This window comes from Rattus norvegicus, chromosome 2 (assembly GCF_036323735.1).
Source record: "Rattus norvegicus strain BN/NHsdMcwi chromosome 2, GRCr8, whole genome shotgun sequence".
NCBI lineage: Eukaryota > Metazoa > Chordata > Mammalia > Rodentia > Muridae > Rattus > Rattus norvegicus.
In genome coordinates, this window is record NC_086020.1 from 97,458,559 (window position 1) to 97,477,186 (window position 18,628).

Below are 18,628 nucleotides of genomic sequence, written 5' to 3' on the forward strand. Positions count from 1 at the left end.
ATGATCAGTTCTGAAAACCTGCATACATGTAACATGCACACTGCCAAGAATGACAGTATTCAGAAGGAAATGAAGAGGAAAAATTACGTAGTTCTGCTATGTCATCCAAATAAGAAAAGAAATCTAAAAATAATTATGAACAAAACCAGAGATAAACTTTGTTAGGGCAAATGTTAAGATTTTTCTCAAAAAAGATCATGGTGGTTTCATTCTGTATAGATCAGAATGCATCTGTCAACTCATCTCTAAAGATTTACAAGTCTTAAAGTTTTACCAGTTCCTTCAATAAAACCAAGGTTGTCTGGGGTATGTGTGTGCTTGCCTAATAAGTTTCAGAAGTATCTGAATCAAAGGAGAGTCTCCTGTGTTTATGGCTCAGAATATTTTCATTTGTGCCACGTTCCGACTCTTTCACTAAATGTGGTTGGTCTGATGTATACAGTTTTTGTCCAAAATGCTTTTAAATATAAACCTGCTAGAGCTTCTCAGTGTGGTTAAAGTTTATCTTTCTGGGCTCTTTGATTTTTCACCATATACATACACATGACCTGTTTATCGGTATAATGCACAGACTTGAATTAATGTCTGACACTAATCACTATTTACAAAGCATTCTGCATTTTCTTTGTCAATAACTAAGTTTTGTTTTCCTTGTAGACTTGTAGCTTTAAATTGATATTAATCATTTTTTGAACAAGTAGGTAAGTTTTAATGCCTAATACATAGGAGGGGATTGGTAAACATAGAGCTCATTGGTACAGTGTCTGTGTAGCACTCACGAGACCTTAAGTTTCACATTCAGGTTTACAAATTAATTAAAACTAAGAATTGCTGTTAAAGACCAGTAAGTTAGGGTTGGGGATTTAGCTCAGTGGTAGAGCGCTTGCCTAGGAAGCGCAAGGCCCTGGGTTCGGTCCCCAGCTCCTGAACAAAAAAAAAAAAAAAAAAAAAAGACCAGAAAGTTATTTTATCTACAGATTTTAGCATTTGTATAGAAAAATGACAATGTGTAAGTAGATAAAAGTAGAGATATGTGACCACAGAGCAGGACAGTGAACTAGACTAGCCAAATTGGTGATGTCTGGGTTCAAGTGGAGGCTGAGAATGAAGAAGAAAATACCTCACATGAATTTCTGATATGTACATGCAAACACATTCACATATACATAGCATATATTCATATACACATTCACATGTATGTACAACACACAAGCAAATGTAAAATTAAAATTAGTCATAATATTATTTATTCTGCTGCATTAACCACATATCTAATAAACCTATATTTTATATTCAAAAATAAAATAATAAATTATATCAGTGGCATTTAGTTTATTGATATAAAGTAAATACTAAATAAAAGATAGCATGCCAACATTAAATGCTCACTAAACAACGGAGTAATCTTTATGAAATGCTATTTTCTATCTTCACTCTCAAGAATCTATTACATTAGCTGTTTTCCATTGCTATTACACCATGACCAAAAGTTACTTATGGAAGAAAGAGTTTATTTTGGCGTACTACACTGAGAAATGTAAGTTCATAGCAGTGGTAAGTATGGCAACAAGCAGCAGGCAGGGCAGCCGGAATATGAAGCCAAAAGTCACATCTACAATCTCATATACACACAATGCAGAGAAGCAGCAAACCCAATGTGGGGCAAGGCTTTCGATTCTCACTCCTGTTTTGAGCGACTTACTTCCTCTTATAAACTTGAACCTCCACAGATTCTACAGCCTTCTCAAGCAGGCAGTGAAGCTGGGACCAAGTGTGAAATGTGTGAGCCTCTGTTGACATTTCCATTTTAGTCAATCACATCTTTCTTTTTCAGAAATTTCATCTTGATCCAGGCTTGAATCACAACAAATTTCACCTACAAAATTTGATGTTTGTGACTCAAGTTTCGGCAATAGCTTTAGTAATCTATTTTACATATGCCTATAAATACATACAACAATCAATGAAAAAAGGCCATACATTTGAAAACTAGTAAGGAGAAAAGTTTGTAGGAAGAAAAGGGGGGGGGATTGATGTAATTGCTTGTAACCTCAAAAAAAAAATAGCAAATATAGTAAACAGAAAAAAGTAAATCTTCAAAATGATGAAAAGCAGGGGTAAGCAATGGATTAGTTTTACAAACACAAAGAAACAGTTGAGATTCCCAAATATACAATTAGCAAATAACTAAGGGCTCTAATCCTAGCCTTTTAGGGTGTGGGTGAGAGATAGATTCCTGAAGCCATTGTCCAGATAGACTGGCATGGGTTCAGCATACACACACACACACACACACACACACACACACACACACACACACACACACACAAACACACACACACAGAGAGAGAGAGAAAGAGAGAGAGAGAGAGAGAGGGAGAGAGAGAGAGAGAGAGGATGATGTCTCCATGACATAAAGGTTTAAACGGAATGAAGAAAACAACTTTCAGAATCCATGCACAAAAACACAGGTACACAATTCTTCACATGCACATTTGCAAAATACACATAAATACAGAGAAGGGAGAGGAGAAAGACAGGTAGAGATAGACAGAGACAGAAAGACAGAAAAGAAAACAGTGAAAGAGAATTAACATAGAATAATCATCGTAAAAGGAGGGTCTCCTGATCATATGGGCTGAGTTTACACTCCAATGTTTATACCTAGGGCTTAGATTAGTATTTGGTACATAGTAGGACCTAAGGAAATAGTGAGGAGTCATTACTCTCTAGAGTAATTTTTCTGCCTCTGCTCAGACAGGCCCACACCATATCGATTCTAGAGTAAGTATTGGTTAGAGTGATTATGTTCATTTCTGTGACATCTATCTAGTCCTTCGGTATCTTGACCCACTGTTGTCATTTCTTTTAGACTGCTATCTTAGACTTAGATACATCTCTTCTCTTCATAGATGTCTGGATATTTGTATAATCCTCAATCTCTAATTTATCTGCTTTCTTATACTTCTCTTGTCTGTAGTACCCATAAAGCCTCTTATTCAGCACATAAGGCCTAAGATGGCCATCCTCTTCTTATCACATACATGGTGACCAAAGTAATGTATGACTTATGTTCAGTGAGGAATGAATAAACCACAGTAGCATATTCATCACATCAAATACCCTTCTGTAACAGTAGTATTTAAAATTTATTCTTAGCAGTTTATAAGTTTATAGCAAGGGTTAACTAAAGTTACCATACTGTACTCAGATATAAAATAAAGCTTTTGAGATGACCTCTTTAACAACATCTATCTCTTTTCTTTTCTTCTGAAAAATACTGAAGGAAACATTAATAAAATAAATCTAATAATGTTCTGTCCTCAAACGTGCTGTAAACCAACCTCTAATTAAAGCTGCTTTTTCCTCAAAACAGTTCTATAGTTTGGGTTCTAAAGTACATATAAAGTAATAGCTATATCCTGTGGGTGGGCACCTAACCCTGACACTATTACTGATGCCAGGTTGTGCAGGAACCCAGCATGACTATCCACTGAGGGGCTCTACCACCAGATGACTGCGACAGATGCAGATGCCCAGAGCCAACCATTTGACTGATATCAAGGGCATCTCCTATGGAAGAGATAGGGGAAGGACTGATAGAATTGAAGGGGATGGCAACCCCATAGGAAGATCAACCAATATTATCAAATAGGCTGAACGCCTGGGAGCTCCCAGAGATTAAGCCACCAACCAAAAAGCATTCATGGGTTTGTCCTTGGACCCCTGCACATATGTAGTAGAGGACTGCCTTGTCTGGCCTTAGTGGAAGAATATGCATCTAATCCTGTACAGACTTGATGCCCCAGGGAAAGGTAATATGGGAGTGAACCAATCTTGTGGTAGGTAGCTGGAAGAGAGGTTGGGTAGGGTGGGGAGCAATCTCTCAGAGACAAAGGGGAGAGGGGATTGGGTGAAGAACTCTTGAATGTGGGACTGTAGAGGGGGGTAATATTTGGAATATAAATAATTGAAACAATAAAAATATAGGAGTTAAGTATTTGTTTCTGGTCTCCATCTGTGCCCAGAGCTAAGACTGTCTCACAGCCCTCTGGACCCAAAACCTGCATAGAAAGATCTGGTCTCCCAGGACTACTCTCACTCCTAAGCCACTTTTGTAAGTAAGAACCCACTTTTGCTGAACTAACTGTCCGAAGAGGTACCCACCAGGAGTACACAGGGAACAGGAACCAAAGAGAAGCCTGAGACAGGACCCTTCCGGTCTCCATCTGTGCCAAGAGCTAGGGCTGTCCCACAGGCCTCCCAGACCCAAAACCTGACCAGAGAGAGCTGGTCTTCCAGGAGCACTCTCATTTATAAGTCCATAGGTGAGACCCCACTTTCGCTTCAATACCTGTCCAAAGAGGGACTGGCCAGGAGCATACAGGTCACAGGAACCACTGGAGAGCCTAGGACAGGATCCTTCCAGTCTCATCTGATCCCGGAGCTAAGGCTATCCCATAGTGCTCTGGACCCAAAACCTGCTCAGAGACAGCTGGTCTCCTAGGAGGGCTCTCACTCCTAAAAATCACAGGTTCACAGGCCCACAGGAGGGACAAGCTCCAGTCAGACACAGCAAGAGGAACAACCATCAGACATAACCAGATGGTGAGAGGCTAGTGCAAAAACATAACCAACAGAAACCAAGACTGCTTGGTATCATCAGAACCCAGTTCCTCCACCACGGCAAGTACTAGATAACCCAACACAACAGAAATATCAAGACTTGGATATAAAAATCACACCTCATGATGATGATAGATGATTTTTTTAATATGGATTAACCTACAAATTTTATTAAGTTGAAGACATTATAGTTTTCACATTCTACTGACAACAGAAATATCATATTCACATTTTCAAGTCTTCACATATTTCCTTCCTAGAGCTGTAGGGTGCTTTATGCAAAGCTGTAGTCCAGATCAGGAATACAGGTTTAAGAAAGAAATAAATAATTCCCTTAAACAAATACAGGACAACACAAATAAACAAGTAGAAGCCCTTAAAGGAGACACACTAAAATCCCCTAAAGAGTTATGGTAAAACACAACCAAACAGGTGAAGGAATTGAACAAAAACACCCAGGATCTAAAAATGGAAAAAGAAACAATAAAGAAACCACAAAGAGAGACAACCATGGAGATAGAAAAACCTAGGAAAGAGATCAGTAGACATACATGCAAGCATCACGGACAGAATACAAGAGATTGAAGAGAGACTCTTAGGGGAAGAAGATACCATTGAAAACACTGACACAATAGACAAAGAAAATGGGAAATGCAAAAATCCCTAACCCCCAAAATCCAGGAAATCTAAGACACAATGAGGAGACCAAATGTAAGGATAATAGGTATAGAAGAGAATGAGGATTCACAACTTAAAGGGCTGGTAAATATCTTCAACTTATAGAATAAAAGTTCTCTAATCTAAAGAAAGATGCCTGTGAACATACAAGAAGTCTACATAACTCCAAATAGATTGGACCGGAAAAGAAATTCCTCCTGTCACATAATAGTCAAACACCAAATGCACAAAACAAAGAAATAAAATTTAAAGCAGTAAGAGAAAAATGTCAATAACATATAAAGCAGACCTATCAGAATTATACCAGACTACTCTCAACAGAGACATTGAAAGCTAGAAGATACTGGGCAGATGTCATGCAGACCTGAAGAGAGTGCAAATGCTAGCCCAGAATACTATATGCAGCAAAACTCTCAATTAACATAGACCAAGAAAACAAGATATTCCATGACAAAGCCAAATTTACACAGTATCTATCCACAAATCCAGCCTTACAAAGGATATTACATGGAAAACTGCAAAACAAGGAGGGAAACTATACCCTTAAAAAGGCAAGAAAGTATTCTTTTTGCAACAAATCCAAAAGAAGATAGCCACACAAACATGATGCCACCTCTAACAACAAAAATAACAGGAAATAACAATCAAAATTCCTTAATATTGCTTAACATCAATAGAGTCAATTCCCCAATTAAAAAGATATAGACTAAAAAACTGGATATATAAATAGGACCCAACATTTTGTTGCATACAGGAAACACAACTCAGTCACAAAGACAGAGTTAAACTGTCGAAAAAAAATTTCCAAGCAAATGGTCTCAAGAAACAAGGTGGAGTAGCCATTCTAATATCGAAAAAAATCGATTTTCAACCAAAAGTTATCAAAAAAGATATGCTCCAAATTCGTAAAAGAAACTTACTAAAGCTCAAACTATACAATACACTACACACAGTAATACTCAAAGACTTTCAACACCCCACTTTCACCAATAAATATATCACAAAAACAGAAATTAAGTAGAGACACAGGGAAACTAACAGAAGTTATGAACCAAATGGATTTAATAGATGTCTATAGAATATTTCATCCTAAAACAAAAGAATATACCTTTTTCTCAGCACTTCATGGTGCTTTTCCAAAATTGACCATACAATGCATCGTCAAACAAGCCTCAACGAATATAGGAAGATTGAAATAATTCCATGAATCTTATCAGATTACTATGAACTAAAGCAATTATCCAAAGCCTACAAAAGCCTATACTCATCAAAACTGGAAAATTTGGATGTATTTTTCTAGAAAGATATCAGGTACCAAAGTTTAATCAGGATCATATAAACTATCTAAATAGTCCCATAACCCATAAAGAAACAGATGCAGTCATTAAAGGTCTCCCAAACAAAAAGAAGCCCAGGACAAGATGGGTTTGCACAATTCTATTAGACCTTCAAAGAAGACCTAATACCAATGCTCTACAAAATATTCCACAAAATAGGAGCAGAAGGAACTCTACCAAATGTGTTCTTAGAAGCCATAATTTTGCTTATAATTAAACCACACAAAGACCCTACAAAGTAACTTCAGGCTAGTTTTCCTTATGAATATACATGCAAAAATATTCAATAAAATACTTACAAACTGAATCAAAGAGCAAAAAGATAATTCACCATGATCAAGTAGACTTCATCTCAGGGATATGGGGATGGTTCAGAAATCCATCAATGTAATCCACTATATAAACAATCTCAAAGAAAAAACCCACAGGATCATCTAATTAGATGATGAGAAAACATTTGACAAAATTCAACACCTCTTCATGAAAAAAGTCATGGACAGATCAGGAACTCAGGGCCCATAACTGCACATAGTAAAAGCAATATACAACAAACCAGTAGCCAACATCAAACTAAATGAAGAGAAACTTGAAGCAATCCCACTAAAATCAGGAACTATACAAGGCCAATCGCTCTCTCCCTACCTATCAAATATGGTACTTGAAGTCCTAGCCAGAGCAATTAAACAACAAAAGGAGGTCAAAGAATACCAATTGGAAAGGAAGAAGAAAAATATCACTATTTACAGATGATATGATAGTGTACTTACGTGTCCCCCAAAAATTCTACCAAAGAACTCCTAAACCTGATAAAGAATGTCAGCAAAGTGGCTGGATATAAAATTTTGACTCAAACAAATCAGTAGCCTTCTTCTACTCAAAGGAAGGATAAACAGACTGAGAAAGAAATTAGGAAAATGATACCTTTCACTATAATAGTCACAAATAATATAAAATACCTTGGTGTGACTCTAACCAAACAAGTGAAAGGTCTGTATGACAAAAACTACAAGTCTCTGAAGAAAGAAATTGAAGAAGATCTCAGAAAATTGAAAAATCCCACATGCTCATGGATTGGCAGGATTAATATAGTAAAATGACCCTCTTGCCAAAAGCAATCTACAGATTCAATGAAATCGCCATCACAATTCCAACTAAATTCTTCATAGAGTTAGGAAGAGAAATTTGCAAATTGTTTTGGAATAACAAAAACCCAGAGCAGTGAAAACTATTCTCAACAATAAAAGAACATCTGGGGGAATCCCTGACCTCAAGCTGCATTACAGAGCAATCGTGAGAAAAACTGCATGGTATTGGTACAGAGACTGGGAGATAAATCAATGGAATAGAATTGGAGACCCAGAAAGGAACCCACACAGCTATAGTCATTTAATCTTTGACAAAGGAGGTAAAACCATCCAGTGGGGAAAAAAAGCATTTTCAACAAATGGTACTAGTTCAACTGGAGGTCAGCATGTAGAAGAATTCAAATCAACCTATTTTTATCTTCTTGTTATGTATTTCACACGTGATACAGGTAAGACCAGACTCATAATCAAGTTCTTTTACTCACTGCTACCCTAACATCTAACAAAATATCTGTGCCTAAAAAGGTGTAGGAAAACAGTAATGAATGCATACTTACCCAGTGGAAGAAAGAGGTCTGTGTTTGTGGCACAATACCTAAATAGAGGTAAGTTTCACACTGAGAGGATTCATCAGGTGCCAGCGAGGCAGAGAATGTGTAGCCCAAGTCCACCTAGATGACTGGTGACAATGGAAAAGACAAACTGAAAGATCACTTTTAGTCATGTTTGAGGATTAACCAGGCAAAGTGCTTAAGGAAAAGCTGAGAGAGGAAGAATATATGGTTTTCTAGCATTGCTGTAGCAATGAGCACCACCCAGATGACCACCACAGATTATCTTTTATTAGCTTCAAATGTGTTTTGATCCCCTATACCTGCACTGAGGCCCACCCTCCGTCCATTTTCATGTCACCATTGTGCATAATCTGGCTTTCTCCATAAAATGAATTCTCATTTTCTCTTTTGAAAGTGTACTTTCTTATCATTCTCATGTTGTGCTTAACTCTATGTATACTTGTGAAATAATCAACTAAGTATTTACCTACTGAAAGAATTTCCCATCATTTCCCATTTAGCATTGCTTTGGGACAAGCATTAGCTCATTTCCCCAAACTAGTATAATTTCTCTACATAATCCAATACATGTCATACATTATAGGTCTTAGGAACATCTATCTTCTTGCATTTCTCTGTACAGACTCCCAAAAATATCATTAAAAGGACCCCATGTTCATTAACTTTAGTGTCCTCAGAACCTCAAGAAACATCTTTAAAATATAGCCTTTATAATAAACTATAGACTAATATATAACTTGATGTATCAATTGTTTCCAAAACTTATCTGATCTGTTAGGTAAGAAATTCAAATACTTACTTTAAAATTCTCAGGATAACGGAATTTTTAGTTACAGTATTGCGGGCAGCATCATCCAGGAAATGGATTGTAAAAGTTAAGGACAAATTGGTTAGCAACTTTTTATTATACTAAGCACTTTGAGTGATAGATCCTTACTTGTTGTGGTTTGCCCTGGAGTTATCTGTATTTTGATGCTAATTCCACTGCCCCAAGGACAGCTGCCTAGTCAGAACCAGAAACTTCTACCCATTGAATTTGTAAAATTCAATAGATAGAAGGAGGCCTGTCATTGGAGGAGAAGGAAGGATGGGCGGGAGAGAAGTTTGAAGGGAGAGGAGGAGACTGGAACAGAAAGGAGGAGACCAGAGGGGGAGAGAAGCGGTGGCAGGACAATATGGCCGGTGATGTTAAGATTCCACGCTGCACCTTTACAGGTTGTTACAAATGTTCCTAAGCGATTGATGGTACTGGGCTTTGTATGTTTAGGTGGGCAATTATATCTTACCAATTGGGTCAAAGATTATTGTGCTGTGTGTTCTTTTATGTAACAGTTTGAGTGTAGGAAAGTGTGCGGCGGGTGGAGACACTGGACCGCCGCCGAGGAGTTGGGGTGTGTTTCCGCCAAGATATCTAGCAGACATCTTGGGGCACTGTGGTGCAGACCTAGAGAGGTAAAAAGACAACTATATTTTTTTTTATTTTTTATATTTTTACACCAACACTTACTGTCAATGCAAGAATTGGGGAAGAGAGGAACATACTGCTCTCTGATGGACATTTTATAAACATGATAAAACCTACACATGTCCAATGATAACAACTATCCATATGCTGAAATTTTGGATTTTTGTAGTATCTTGAAAAGATCACATTGATTTCTTTTATCCCCAAATACTGAGTCTGTACCCGAGAAAACACTATAGAGCAGGCTCCCTTAAAATGCTTTATATGGATAGAACAATAGGAGGAAAACAAAATGAGCAAGTCAGATGTCACAATAGGCATGTGTTTCCATTCATAAAGTATGTCTTGAACCCACACAAACAATTCTTTGTCATCTGGCTCTGCCCAATTTTGAAATTATTTTCTGCTGTTAATGAGAAGTGACTACAATTTGATTAATCTCAAACATGTGTTACACATAAACAATGTAGAGGACTGCATTCAGTTATATTCTTTTTAGAATGTACTTGATTCTCATAGGAAGAACCACATAGATTTAAAAAGATGTGAAATCTCATCTCATTAAAGTAAGGATTTCCTTGATAAAACATTCTATTTCAGTTGAAGTGTTAAATTCACAGAAGAGACTAATATACTCAGCTCTCAAAACTGAAATGTTTAAATTAACTGAGTTTCATTTCTTGGCTCTCTTTCTCCACCCTGAGAACTCACTTGATCCTGGTCCCTGTTTTGTTTAACTCTTTTGCCCCAAAGCTACCCAATTCCAGAAAATTTACAGTAGACAAATACATGTTGACTTAGCACAGAAGGGAAAGTTTCAACTAACAAGGGGAAATGTCTCTTGCTTAATTTGAATTATCATCTTTACTATTTTAGGGTATGTACTAAAACATTCATTTTTCAAAGTGCTAATTAAATTTCCACAAATGCAGTAAGCCTCTAACCACATTATAGGAGAAATATTATATGATAAAGTAGTCATGATTTAAGAAACAATGATCCTATTTAGGTACTTCTGTCCAAATTTCTAACAACAGGAAAAAAAATGGTTTTCTTTCTTATTATGGGGCCTGCAGTAATAAGTGAAATATAATCCTAATTAATTTTCCCCCCAGCTGTATATAAATCAATAGCTGTAGCATCCCAAAGGAAATGCACACTGCATGGTCCTGCAAGTTCCTAATAAATGCAAATACAGTGACCTTTTTCTGACAACTATGAATACTGTTTCACAATTTTACCATTAAAATTGCTGGGATCAGCAATTCATTCAGTAAACAGGGAGCAAACAATAGTTGTAAATAACTATTCATTACAGTAAAAGAGAATGAAGAATCTCAGTTAAAGTTTTACAACTTTTAAGCCTGGAGCCTGAGGGTTTTTTTTTTTTTCATTTTAATATGGAAATTCAGTCACAAATGTAACCAATCTCCTTTCTGCTACAGTCTTCTCTGTTCTCAAAGAAAATGTATTAAAGTAATTCTATGGTAGGTCATTTAATCAAGGGCTAGATTTAGAAGTGTTATCATGAATAAAGCATATCAACGAGAAGTTTTATGAAGTTCTAATCACAACATTGAACATACCAAAGGGCTGGGACTATATCCCATAGGAAACATCTGGAGTAAGCAATTGTATAGAAAACCATATTGTCAAGTCACAATGCCATCTGTACAATGAACGAGTAGACAAATTGGAACATGGAAACAGGCTATGTAATGTTGATGCTTGTGGGAACCCGGGGCAAGATACATAGTCCTATCTACTTTGACTATGAGATCTCTTAATTCGAAAGTAGAATAAAGCTACAAGCAAGTATTTTACTCAAGTTGTTTCTTCCAATACTTTGCTGAACCTATGGCAACTTTTCACTAAGCATAAGTAGTTAAACGTCAAAATTTATGAAAGTTTAAAATGTAAAACCTAACTGTTCTGGTCATAGGTCTATATCTTGAAAATCCTCCTGAGGCTTCACAGTATCCCAAAGGTAGTAAGTCCCTGGAGTCCAATCACTGCCCTTGAAGTCAAGCTCTCCACATGCTAGCAAGATTCAAATCTCTGGGGTTTCTCCATCCTGCAAAATTCCCACGAACAATACTGTTGTCTTCTATTTTATACCTAATTTTACATCTCTGAATTGGACTCTAGTCTACCATCCCATAGTTATTTGTTTTCTTAAAGGTGTATTGATTAATTTACATGAAATCTTTTCATAAGGAAGTATTATGTTGCTTTAAAAGTGATTACAAAAGTATTTTACGCTAAAGTGAACTTTCTATGCTTTAAATGCTAGAATTGTTTTAAACACATCCAAATGACTTCTAGAAACAATTCCAAAAGTATTTCTTTGGCTTGTTTGGCAATATCATGCATAGAAAGCAATTTTAACTGCATTAAGCATTCTCGATGTGAGAACATCTCCTGCAATGCTTGTACTCTCACACCTGTGATGCCTTCCTGTTCAAAATGAATCCCTGCAACATCTCACTCAATATTGATCTGCAAAGCATTTCTCCCAATCCTTTTCCCAGTGTGGTCACTGAACGGTATCAGAGTTCAATAGGAAGATCAGCTGCTCATCCGCTTTTTACTAAAGCAATTTGTATTATGGATTTATTTTAGCAGTCTACAGTGGCAGCTGCTGTTTTTACTATTTAAATGCTTTGATTACCTGACCCCGCTTACTTTATCTTTCTAAGTGCTGTGCATGGGCTTCAACATTGATCAATATGTGGGGATTCCTCTACAGGATTACAGTGAAATCAACCTCAATTCAGGGTTCTTGTGTCCTATGTTTGTTACTTGATCAGGTTTAATTGTATGGGTTTTTTTCTTTTTAATTTTTGTAGGTTTAATACTTGATTAAGTAAACAAGAGTCTTTCATTGGAAGAGACATGCCATTCATTAAATGAGTTAAAATCTTTGTGTATCATTTTCTTCATTATGTGCATGCAAAAGAAGTAATTTCTCAATATTCTTCCTTGTAAATATCTAACCCATTATATAAACATAAGATAGTCATTTATATATAAGTAACTAAAATGCTTCAATGTGCTATAATATTGATAAATACTGGAAGTCACCACTTTCCCATATAGGATTTGAGTTTCACGGTACATGCTAAATCAAGATTTCATATATATCTTTTTAATATGCACAATATACCTAGGCCTCTTTTTGATAACTAATTGTCTTTGCTCACTGACTTTGAGCTGATCACTCTGAGGTAGCCATCAAGTACATTACAAGTGAAGTTACTCATTAACAAAAGAAAAGCATGCAAGATTTTGGTAAACTAAGGGAAAACTTTTAAAATATATAAATGTGACCCTTAAGGATTATTTCTCTTCTATGGAATAAATTAATGATTAAAAGAAAATTGCTAAAGTGAATTTTCAATAGATGTGTCTTAAAATATCAACAGAAACAAATGAAAAGCATGGAGATTATAAAGTATATTCATAACTGAGAAAAAATTTTCTCTCAAGCAAAAGGGACATTTGATTCAATTTAGTACCAAAATCTACAGTAATTATGAAAAACAAAACTATCTCCTGAAATTCACTGAAAAAGAGTAATTTAAAAGGAGATATGTTGTGCTGTGCTTTTCACTTATTTTTTGCCCTTTACTGTAATTTCATCAAGTTTAAATTCTATTAGTTCATTCAATGACCTGAAATATTTAAAATTTACTTTTGCACTATCACATTTTACTGTTAAGATTTTCACATTTAGAAAATGCAGATGAGTGAAAAGAAGAGTGCATAGTAATTTAAAAAGATGTTTTTCCAAAACAATTCCACTTACAAATATTTATCCCCAATTTTACAGAAAAATCTCTGTGAAATATTATCCAAATATAAGAATTTGATAAAAAGTTTTGCTCAGTAATTTTCTCCAGTAAACACACATGCAAATAACAGGTATATGAGATAAACAAATGACTGAAGTCCAAACATTTATAAGTTCATCTGTGACAATATAACATGTTCTGTATAAAGTAAAAGCAAATATTCACATAGCTGCAGAAGGTTTACATCCATATCTTTATCCTTGGAAACACTTGTCAAAGTGATGATTCAAAAGCTCTCTTTTTAGACTATGCTATAGACTATTATCACAACACTTTCTCTTCTGCTTCATGTAACAAATAAGATGCCATGAACATGGGAATACAAACAAAGGTAGCATCTGATGTGTACTAGCAAAAATTTAAGGTAGGAAAATTAAAATTCTTAAATGAGAAATTTAAGCAAAATATGAAGAAGTTTAATTACTAGCCACCTGATATCATGATTTTTCAAAAAGCTTCCTTCTAGTGTTTGTGGGAGTAGAGTACTTGGGAGAAACCATTTTCAGAAAGTTATGCGTTTCTGCCGAACACAGCCTTGGCAGTGCATGCACATACTTTTTCCCTCACGTGGGTAAATGTTAAGGGAGAAGAATCCGAGTTTCATGATACAACAACACAAAGCTGGGAAGTGAAAAGTATGTTGCAGCGGAGTCTTGGAAATATGACTGTAAAAGTTAATCAATAAAATGTCTATTTCTGTCTATTCACCGGAGGCCCCAGCTGCATAGCTTCACTCAATCGATACTACAAATTATTACGATTTCCAGGTTCCCACTGGACATTCAGAACAAATCTTTCAAGTGTAACAGGCTTATACCAAGTGCATGGTGTGTGTTCTCTATATTTACTTCAAAAGGAGAAGAGGGGAAGGAATCCTTCCTGCATGGTTCTTATGAATTCGACTTTACGGCAACAAAAACTAAGGCTCATATTTTAAAAGTTTTTCTTTAGATTACCAAAGTTTCGTGTGCATCTTTTTCCAGTTTATTTCCTATTAGGAATGCATGAATTAACCTAGTAATGCATTTTAGTAGTACGGCAGCCTGCAATGTAGTATTGCATTTTAATAGTGTAGCAACCTGGAAATTTCTGAATGACTAGGTCAGATAGTGAAGATAATAGTTGTCAAAAAACCTCCAAGAAGTAAGAAGGGTATTAAGAAGATAGATACAAAATCTTGTCATTGTGGGTGCCTTAAAATCCAAATTCTTGTTATTATATTTAATGATTTGCTAGAAATAGTTATACTTATGTTTCCGGTTTCATTCTTTTGTTTATAGACAATGATAAATCCATAATTTCAGAAACAATTACATTATTTGAAGAAAATCCTTTGTGAGTGCTGCCTTCAAGTGAGATTCTCTGAACTCTGCTCTGTTTTCCATTCCAAACGTGATTCAAATATTTAGCTACTCTTTTCAGTTTTATTTTACCTGAATTACTTGGTAATTCTTCTGAGAGGAATGCTGCATTAAATTAATTCCGTAAAATGCTTGAATGGCTAAGTAACTGGGCTTATCTTTCTGGTGACATGTGAGGGACACAATGTCTGATGTCACCCAAACTGAAGCTCTAGTTAACTCCATCATCCCCTGTTGCCTGTGGATTGACTTGGTAAAAGCAAATGTGGAAACCTAACACTTAATTTTCTAGCCCAAAGGGCTACTTTTGGTATGAAAATTCATAGCATACTTCTTACAGATAGACATTGTCTTTGGACACAGAGATATACTCAGAGCTATGGAGGAGAGCTTTTTCGTTTGAGTCTTTGCAGCATGATGAACCAGGTGTGATGACGCACACCTGTAGTACCACCATTGTAGAAACTGAGGCAGAAGAAACACAAGTTCAAGGCCATCCTGGGCTACAAGATCTTTCCCTCAAGAAAGTAGATAGAGTAAGATAAAAATAGTTTCCAAAAGGCGAGCTTCATTCTTTTATGAGAATCCACAAATGAGAATAACAGTTCTCAGTTTAATTATTTAAAGTTTTCCTTATAACATAGTATAATGTACCGAATTTGACTCTGAAAATACTTAGTCCTTCATCTATATGGTATTTTACAATGAGTTTGTATTCTAGCTACTTTCATTTCATATTTAATAATTCTGTACAACACTAGAGTTTTATATTCACAAAGAATATTTTAGTTAATTTCAAATGTTAGCATATTTGTGGGATTAAACAGAAAATGGTAGCCTAAACAAACAAGAATTTTACCCTGTATTTTAACCAGATAAATCATTTTCTACTTTATTTTCTTATGGAATCAAAGGTAGTGAGTAATTCTTTATATCTGGGCTTTTTGATCTGCTGTTGGGCTGCTTGCTTGTTTTTAATTATTGCTTGATCTCTAATTATTTGTGTAATAACCATCATTTTCTGAATATTAAGCTCATATGAACACCCTGTCAACCTCCCAAGTTTTCTGTCTTCTAAATATATCAGTATCATACAATTTCCTTAATATAAAGTGTCTTTTTAAAAGATCATATTTATAACAATAACATATTACTTTATCATTTGCAAAGAAACTTTTCCCAATACACTTCTAATCCTTGGCACCAGTATCTTCTCTTTACCATCTATTAAATGTAGGGTTTTTTTCCTGTGTAAATGCTGTAATCTGAGACATTAAAAATAGGATTTATCAGAGTATTTTATTTTACTTAGAAATATACAAAATGTTGATCTATTGTAGAATTATTTCTTCTTATTTTATTTTTTGAAAATACTGAGCCTTTGGCTTGAAAAACAAAAATAAATTTATTAGGTTAAAATTCCATTTTCGCAATATTAGTCAGGTTTGCAAGCAAGCGAAATGCTTTGTAAGGATATGCAGGACATTGTGTGAGCTATGAATTGGCTTCCAAGGATCGCTTAATATGAAATGCACAATCTAGTGTGGCCTCAGGACTGGGTTCAAAGATGAATGAGAAAAAAGACAAATTAGTTTAAATATGTGTTTTATCTAACTGGATCACTCAGTAAAACCAAACCTCAGTTAGTAAAGTATGATATTAGATAAAGACAGAAGGAGAGACTGAGAGGGAAGGAGGGAGGGATCAAGGTAAGGGGAGAATGTATGTGGGCTATAAGGTATTCGTTGTTACTTCTAAATAACAAACTAACAATCTTTAAGAAAAGGACAGAGGAGACAGGACACAGAGTGGAGAAATCTCTCAAAAGATTCTGTAACATTTATATGAAAAAATAAATGATAAAAATGAATAGAACATGCCCTATTCATTAGATATAGTTATTAAATAAATATTTAAATGATCGAGACAAAACTTAATATCCAAAATGTTTCCCTAAGAAACAATTTTTATGACTGTTTTAAAGTTTGTACAGACGGTCTGCTACTTTTCTGCATTGTCCTTTCCATGCGTCAAAGGTGTGTGCCCACAGTCTCCTGTAAAGCCCCCAACCCAATTTAAGCAGAATGCATTTGCCTTTTGCTTAGAGCAGCGACTTAAAAAAAAAGAAAGAAAGAAAGAAAGAGAGAAAGAAAGGCAACCAGAGCCATATGTAACCTTTGGACTCCGGAGCTGTAAAATGAGAAGGCCCCTGGCAGGTAGGTGCCGAGACACAGCCCATCCTCCCCATGGCTGGCACCTTTACCATATCTGCTAGTGTTAACAAGAATGTTCACTGTCACACCATCGCTCAGAAACTGGAATGTGAGGGGTTCCTGTTTTCATCATATGCCATCGTAGTCAAGAAATAAGGCAAATTTCATGTTTTATCTCCTCTGTAACCAACATTGAACTGTAAAAATCCAGCAAATACACTCAAAGCCTTTTGCAAGACACGAGTTAAGTATTTAACAACGAAAGTTAAAGGCTTGGTTTGATTTCAGTATGTAAAGTCAAACTTTGTGAAATATTGAAAAACAACTCACTTGCAGTCATTTGATTCTTCTTCAGAAGCCATAATCCCCTCTGTTACTGTCTTCAGCTCGGCCTGGGGTTTTCTACTGTTCTGTTCTTGGGAACTGTTGCTTTGTGCTCAGCCGCTCCTGAGCTCTTTTCAAGCTGGATTCCATTAGAAGAAGTTTTTCATCTTGACTGGCAAGTTCTTGGGCTGAAAGATAAAACAAGAGCACTGTTAAACACACGCACACACACACACACACACACACACACACACACAAACAGCAAATTGTTTTGCTTTTCCTTTTTAATGTTTACATTTAATGCACTGTAACATTGAGGGATTTCTAAACAGATCCCTTTTGTCAAATACAAGCTCTTTCAGTCAGTTTTCAGACCCTGTTACATAAAGTGCAAGGAAACAAAGGTATGTATTGAGGACTAAAGACAAATGTCTGAACCTCAGATTTATAAGGTATTTGATTTATAAAGGTACATGGATTAATCAGACAAAAATTGATGGCAGTGATTCTTTGTTACTATGTATTATAGGGAAGTATTGATATGTAGAAATATTTTTCTTTCATTAGCATAGATTGAAGTGTGTGTACATGTACACATATGTGTGTATATCTACACAAAGACATATATAATATATATGTATACATGTATAACTACACAAAGTCATAAAGGCACGCACACGCACACACACACACACACACACAGACATATAACATCAAAAATAATCTTTTTTCTACAGGCTTATTTTCATAGTATTTAAGAAATATGAGTACTTTTCAAGGTCATCCAATAGATGGCGCTCTGTCATTGAACCTAGCAAACAGGCAGCATGCTTCAAGCTCTCAAAAAATAAGTGATTTAAGACAAAGACATTTTTCCTTTGTTCTTTGTTGACCATGTTCATTCATATATATATATATATATATGTATATATATATGTACATATATATTTCAAAAATTTCCCCTTTGTAATATTGTTCATCTGCTTGTATTTTTATTTTCTCAACATTATGCTATCAAATGTAAATGATACCAGATATTATAGAGTTCTTACTATTATATATTTAAGTATATATTTATACATTATATTATGTGGTACATTTTTGAACTAT

The 18,628-nt window shown here is 35.5% G+C and overlaps 1 long non-coding RNA gene across 1 annotated transcript in view; it reads right to left on the minus strand.

Annotated features, from left to right (window-relative positions):
* Nucleotides 1-18,181, minus strand: part of LOC134485885 (uncharacterized) — an 84,269-nt gene extending 66,088 nt beyond the window's left edge. Inside the window, exon 1 of the long non-coding RNA XR_010064186.1 lies at nt 8,284-18,181. This is a non-coding gene — a long non-coding RNA (uncharacterized LOC134485885). The remainder of the gene's footprint in view (nt 1-8,283) is intronic.
* Between the last annotated feature and the right edge of the window lie 447 nt (nt 18,182-18,628).